The sequence below is a fragment of the Alligator sinensis genome, unplaced genomic scaffold, assembly GCF_000455745.1.
Source record: "Alligator sinensis unplaced genomic scaffold, ASM45574v1 scaffold607_1, whole genome shotgun sequence".
NCBI classification, from domain to species: Eukaryota; Metazoa; Chordata; order Crocodylia; family Alligatoridae; genus Alligator; species Alligator sinensis.
In genome coordinates this window covers 69,292-76,054 of record NW_005841935.1, presented here as the reverse complement: position 1 = coordinate 76,054, position 6,763 = coordinate 69,292, and the positions used below count along the sequence as shown (strand labels likewise).

The 6,763-nt window shown below is 47.5% G+C and overlaps 1 protein-coding gene across 1 annotated transcript in view; it reads left to right on the top strand.

Moving 5' to 3' along the window:
• Positions 1-6,763, top strand: part of PCGF3 (polycomb group ring finger 3) — a gene marked incomplete at its 3' end in the record, with an annotated part of 97,757 nt that overhangs the window by 26,715 nt on the left and 64,279 nt on the right. The window lies entirely within an intron of this gene.

The window sequence follows — 6,763 nt, the reverse complement described above, 5'->3', positions numbered from 1 at the left end:
AGCGGCCTGGGGGGGGCGGCAGCCGGGGGCACCGGCCACAGGGCAGGGGGAGGGGCCGCTTTTCCCCTGCGCTCAGCACAAGCTTGTAACCCACCCCCACAGCCAGCTTGGGCCCTGCACCAGCTCTGGACTCGCCTGTTGGGGCTGTGCTGCGGTGGCAGCAACTGTGTGCGCGCCGCCCCCCCCCCCCCCCCGACTTGCTGCACCGGGCAGTGTTTGCTGCTGCTGCCTGCCTGGAGCTCACATGCTGGACAGCACAGAGGCAGTAGTGGCAAACAGTACCTGGCGCAGCAAGTGGGGAAAAGCAGCCCCTCCCCTACCCCGTGTCTGGTGCCCTGCACTGCAGCCACTTGTAGCCTGCGTGGGGCTGCCTGTGCCTGCTCAGGGCATCCCTGTGCGGGCTGTGAGCAGCTGCAGCAGGGAGTGCCGGCCACAGGGTGGGGGTGGAGCCGCTTTTCCCCTCACTCAGCACCAGTTACTTCCCTGCCGGGGAGCAGGGGGTTGGCTGTGCGCTGCCCTCGGCCTGTATCGTGGCGCTGGGGAGCACTGGGAGTGAGCGGGTGCATGGGGCCCACACCAGTGTCCTGGGGTCAGCGCCGGCAGGGCCAAGAACAGGGCGGCAGGAGTACAGGGTCCCAGCCGGCAAAGGAGCCGGGCCAGCTCCCCCCTCTCCCTGCTGGTGCAGCCCAACCTGGCTCCACAGACCCCTGCCAGCTTGCGTCCCGCTCTGGGCCCCACTGTGCTGGCCCTGAGACATTGGTCCCAAGATGGTGACCAGGAGGTGGGGCATCTGTCAAGGGGCAGGGCTACCTATGCAGCCCTCAACAACTTGCTGAAACTTGGTAGGTGGCCCTCCACCTGAAATAATTGCCTGCCCCTGCAGCAAATGGTATGCTGAATATGACAAAAGGTGTGCTCTTGTTGCCAAGAAGGCTAACAGCATACTGGGCTGCATAAGCAGGAGCGTTGCCAGCAGATGGAGGGAAGTGATTCTTCCCCTTTATTTGGCTCTGGTGAGGCCACAACTGGTGTACTTAGTCCAGTCGTCTCTTCTCCTCCTCCCCCCCACCCCCATTACAGAAAGGATGTGGGCAGATTGGAGATAATCCAGCAGAAGGCAACAAAAATAGTTAGGGAGCTGGGGCACATGATTTATGAGGAGAGGCTGAGGAAACTGAGCTTATTTAGTTTGGAGAAGAGAAGACTGAGGTGTGATTTAAAAAAAAAACAAACCAAAAAACAACTGTCTCACAACAAAGGTAGTAAAACGCTGGAATAGGTTGCTCAGAGAGACTGGAATCTCCATCTTTGGAGGTTTTTAAGACCCAGTTAGACAAAGTCTTGTCTGGGATGATCTAGTTGGGGATGGTCCTGCTTTGAGCAGGGGGTTGGACTAGATGCCCTCCTGAGGTCCCTCCTACCTCTAATTTTCTATGATTCTAAGTTTAAAAATTATTTGTCCTTTTTTAATGTTTTCTTTGCTGTTTTCTTTCCCCTGCCTGATTTTGATTTAGAGATAGTTTGGGGTTTAAAAATAAGGCTCTGTTTATGAACAATGTGCAATCTTGGGTTCCAACTTCTATGTATACTATATTTACTCACATACCAAATCCACAGTTTACTCAAAAATCAGCCTTCCAGAATTAAGGTGTGTGTTATTGGTGGGAAGGCAATCTTCTGCACTAGAATTGAAACATGTAATAGATTTCTCTAATGGCTGCCTTGGGCTGTGAAAGCAGCATAGTTTAGGGCAGGGGCAGGCAATTATTTTGGGCAGAGGGTCGCTTACTGAGTTTTGGCAAGCCATCGAGGGCTGCATGATAAGCAGCCAGGGGCAGACAAATATTAATTTTCTAAATTTTTTTTAGGGGCCGCGTGGGCCGGATAGAATGGCCTGGCAGGCCACATCCGCCCCCCCGGGCCACATTTTGCCCACTCCTGGTTTAGGGGGAAGGGACAGAGCGCACCCTTCAGGGTCACAGTTGGTTATAAGTAACCCTGTTATACCTGCTGAGCAGTAAAATTGTAGTTCTGAAGGTATAGTTTGAGATTAAGGCCATACGCAGATATTATTCCTCCTGAGAGAGTACATGGGGTTCAGGATTTTTTTACCCCAAAGCAAAAGTGACTGCTGCCAGAAGAAAAAATTACTCAGGAACAATCAAGGCTAAAATGCTTCCAGAACAGTTTCTCCTGTGTGAGTGAACGTCTGTACATGTTTTCTTCTGAGAGAAGCCAAAGCTTAGTTTTCCAGCATCCAGGGATGCTTTGCTCTGTGTTGACCCCCTGCCCCCTGGTCTCCTCCAGGGTGTTGGGATGGTCCTGCCTCAGGTAGGGCACTGGAGTAGATGACCTCTGGCAGTCCGTTCCAGCCTTATATGTCTATGATTTCTGTGAGATATGTGCACAAGGCCCCCCCTGTTTGTGTAGTGGCAGTACTGCAACCCTCTGCAATTCGGAGGCTCATGATTGAAATACCCAGAGATGCTTGAAAAGATAAGTTCTCCTGAATGGTAGAAAAACTTTCCAGCTAATTTGAATGTGTGCATGCAGCCTTAGTGATGCTGAAGGGAGGACTCCTTCCTTCCACCTAGGGCCCTCATTTGGCTATGCTGAACCCTTGCTGTGGTAATTTTTTTTTGGGATTTGTTTTTTCATTCTTCCTTACCAACATGGAGGGGAGGGCAGCAAATATAGTATTTGAGTAAATATGTTGGATTTTACCCAAATTTGCAGTGCCCAGATACTTGATTGCATTCAAATAGTCTAGAACCTGATCTGCAACTTTTCAAGACCCCAGATTTAAGTGTCAAAGATCGTTATTTAACTATGCAATGTCTGTTTCTATAACTGTTTCAATACATCTCTGTAAGAGCAGTATGTTGGGGTAGCAGGTGAAAATTGAGAGCAGCATCTTGTGTATATTGTACAGGCTATTGCAAAAACAGATAGCTAGAGGAAGCTTATGAAAGGCTCATGTTGCATTGATTTATGTAAAGCTCATCAAAGACTTCTTTTGTGCAGGTCTGAAAGATGGTTCCTGTTGACTAAAATATTCAAATGTTAAACCTAGGAAAAGATATGGGCTTGAAATCATTCTTGGATTTGTGAGGCCTTTTTTTATTTTTATGGAGAGTCAACCAAAATGGCACTCACTATAGGTAAAATGATCAAGGAACTCCTCCATAGCTTTTTGTTTGGTCATTGTTTGAAAGTTTTTCCTTCCTCCAAAGTCCAAGTATACAGAACTTTCAAATTTTCAGCCAAATCTTCAAGTTCGGTTAAAAATGACTATATAAAATGCTCTTATCCAGGCTTTGTTTAAACTTTTAACATCTCAGTAAAGTATATGCATGTGATAGGGGTGCACCAATAAAGACTTCCTTGGCAGACACTGATAGCCAAAGATTAGACAACCATATTGGTCAATGCCAATCCAATTAGAAATCATGCAAGGCATTTTAAACTACTGACATAAACCTTTATTATAAAATAAAATAATTTTAATTTAATTTTTTGGTTTGTTTTTCCATATGCACATACACACGCTTCCTGCCTACTTTGTCCTTTGAGGAAGGCAATGATAGTCTTATTTCAACGTGTATTGTGGGCAACCCCGTTGCCTGCGGTTCCTTCCCACGGCCCTGCTCCCTGCACAGCCCATGCTACCATCCTGTGTGGGTGGGGCAGACCCTTGCATGGACAGCACTGTTGGGCATGGTTGGAGTTTCAGAGCATGTCATTGCCTCAGCATTGGCAGGCCACGTGCAGCTGAGCTACTGCAGCCACCAGGGAGTAGCCAGTTTTGCAAAGACACCCAGTGCCTGAAATGTCCCTTGCCTTACTCCACCTGTGTGCAGCCCAATGTTTCTGGCAGCCCTGGTGCTTAGGCCCCTGCTGCACACGTGATGTTGCCATGCCAGTGGCAGCAGCAGCATAAAGGTAACTGTCCCTTTGCTCTCCCTTTGTGACCACTCCTTGGTGTCCCCTCCCTCTCCCACTGCTCACTGTGACTTGTAGTCTGCTGTGCGCTTGGGCTGGCAACAGGTTGTTGGAGATGGACTATGCTTGCTCTGGGCACACAGCTATAATTATCTGCTACAACAACCAAAAAAAGCCGATAGCCAATAACATAATTTCTCCTCTTATCGGTGCTAATCTGATAGCCAACTGATATATCGGCACACCCTTAACATGCGAGTCTGATGGACTTTAATCCTATGGTCAAGTATCAGAATTTTTTTGAGAACTGGTACCAAATGCTAAATAACTATTATAGATTTCATAGACATTAGGGCTTGAAGAGACCTCGAAGATCATCAAGTCCAGCACACTGCCCCAGGGGCAGGAAGTCAGCTGGGATCAAAGGATCCCGGCAAGATAAGCAGCCAAGCACTTCTTGAATGAGTCCTGATAAGGTGCCTGCACCACTTCTGGAGGGAGTCTATTTCAGGTTTTGGGGGCTCAAACAGTAAAGAAATGTTTTCCTTATGTCCAGCCTAAAACGGTCTTCAAGGAGTTTATGACCATTGGTCCTTGTTTTTCCTTGGGGCACTCTGGTGAACAGCTGTCCTTCCAGGTCCTGATGTACACCCCTCATGTACTTATAAGCAGCCACCAGGTCCCCCCTGAGCCTGCACTTTTCCAGGCTGAAGAGTCCCATGGCTTTCAGCCTCTCTTCATAAGGCCTATTCGCTTGCCCTCTGATCATGTGCGTGGATCTCCTCTGGACTCTCTCAAGCTTTCTGACATCCTTCTTGAATTATTTCCCTTGATAATTCCTTGGCAATTCTTCTTTCTCTCCCATATTTTAAAAGCAGAACAATTGCTATGTAAGGTTAAGATTGGTTTGATCTCTACAGCAATCCATTATTTGTTGCTTCAGAGGAAGGTGTAAAATACTGGATAGTTGGTAATTATTAGACGTGTATATATATGTCCCTGCCTTAGTGCACTGATTAGAGGTTTTGGGGGCTGATACCGATAGCTGATTTTTAAGGAGGCATATTGGCCGATACTGATATGATTTTCGATACAGCTGCATGTGGCTGGTAAGTTCGTGGTGGGGCAGATCAACGTCCCTGTGGTGAGGGAGGGAGCGAGTGCATCAGGGGTGGGGGCAGGTGCTGCCCTGCCAGGCGGGGCAGGACACAGGATGGAGCTGGGGCTTGTCTGGGGGGGTGGCTCCTGCTACTGCGTGCACCCTGGAAGGGCGTGTGGTGGGGTGGCGTGTGCCCCCTGCATCTCTGTGGGGTGGGACAGGTAGGGTGCAGCTGCCAGCTGGAGTTGGGACTGCACTGGGTTCTTCTCGGTGGGAGAGGTTCGGTGGGTGGGGGCAGTGCTGGGAGAGGGCTAAGAAGGGGCTCCAGCTACCCCAAACTTCATCGTAGCCCCCCTCCTGACCTCCTCCCAGTGCTGCTGCTGCCTGCCTGGTGCAGCCCCGGCTCTTCCTGGTGCGTGAGTGGAGGTGGAGGTTGAGACGCATACATATTTATTGGCCAAATTATAGGCCCATTTTTCTCCCCCTGGTCCCCCTTCCTTTCCACCACAATGGACTTACCAGTTGCACACAGCTCTCCAAGCTTCTGGGCTGTGCTTGCACACGGACATTTATCTGTCGCATGGGGCCAATTTTCTGATGTAGCCAATTACACATGCACGTACAGTCCTTGACTTGCAGTGTTTTGGGTTGCAACATTTCACACTTAGAAGGTTTATAAATTGACACCCTGCTTCAACTTTCTGATGTCAGTTTCGACTTTACAATGCTTGATCCGATGTGACGCCACACCAGCGAACAAGTTCGTTGTGTTGCCCATCTCCCTGGAGAACATCTGTCTGAACTTCCTTGGACACTTGTCTGCTTTCTTAAAGAGACTCCAGAAAAAACCTGCAGCTAAGGCTCCTGAGAAGACTCCAGCCAAGAGCCCTTCAAAAAGTCCAGCAAAGTCACCTCAAAGAAGTCCTTCCAAAACAGTATGATTGCCATTTCCAATATAAATTAATGTAGCTATAGTACTCATCTGTAATTGATTTGAGTACAAAATTCTAGGTTATTTTTGGTGAAAATAGGGTATCGGGCCTTGGTTCAGGAACCAACCCCCCATTTATAACATTGTTTCCTATGGGAAAATCGGTGCCGAGTTACAAAGTTTCAACTTAAGACAGGTTTCAGGAACCAGTTGTGTCGTAAGTGTGAGGAGTATGTGTGTACATTTTATTTATTTAAATAAAATAAATCTAACATACACACACATACACTCTACTTATTTGGAGTGCAGGATATCAGAATTTTGACTGTTTGCAAAGTTTCAGAGAGAGATGCTTTATAGTGCCTATAGTTGCATATTTGAGGAGTTTATGCATTAACACCACTATACACTAAGGTATGTTTGCATTTTGAACAAAAATGTGGTATTTTTTTCAAGTTTTTTTTTTTTTTCAAGTAACTTGATTATTCCTGCTTCTGATGCATGTGTGATCCTAACAGTTTTTTATATTTCATTAAACTTTACAATATGGTGATTTTTAGCTGAAAACCCCCAAATATTGAACAGTGTGTAATGCATATTAAGCCTCTCTAGGCTTGCCTGTTGTCTCATTCCACTTTGATCCCATCCTACTTCTCCTCAACCTGTTTAGGTTTCTGTTCCTTTGGAGCTCTCAAGTAGAGGTTGCATTTCTCCTTTTAAGCCTTTCAAGTGTTCAGGTCCCCAGAAACATTTATGTAACTGCAGTCTTGCACATGCTGTGTGTTTCTACT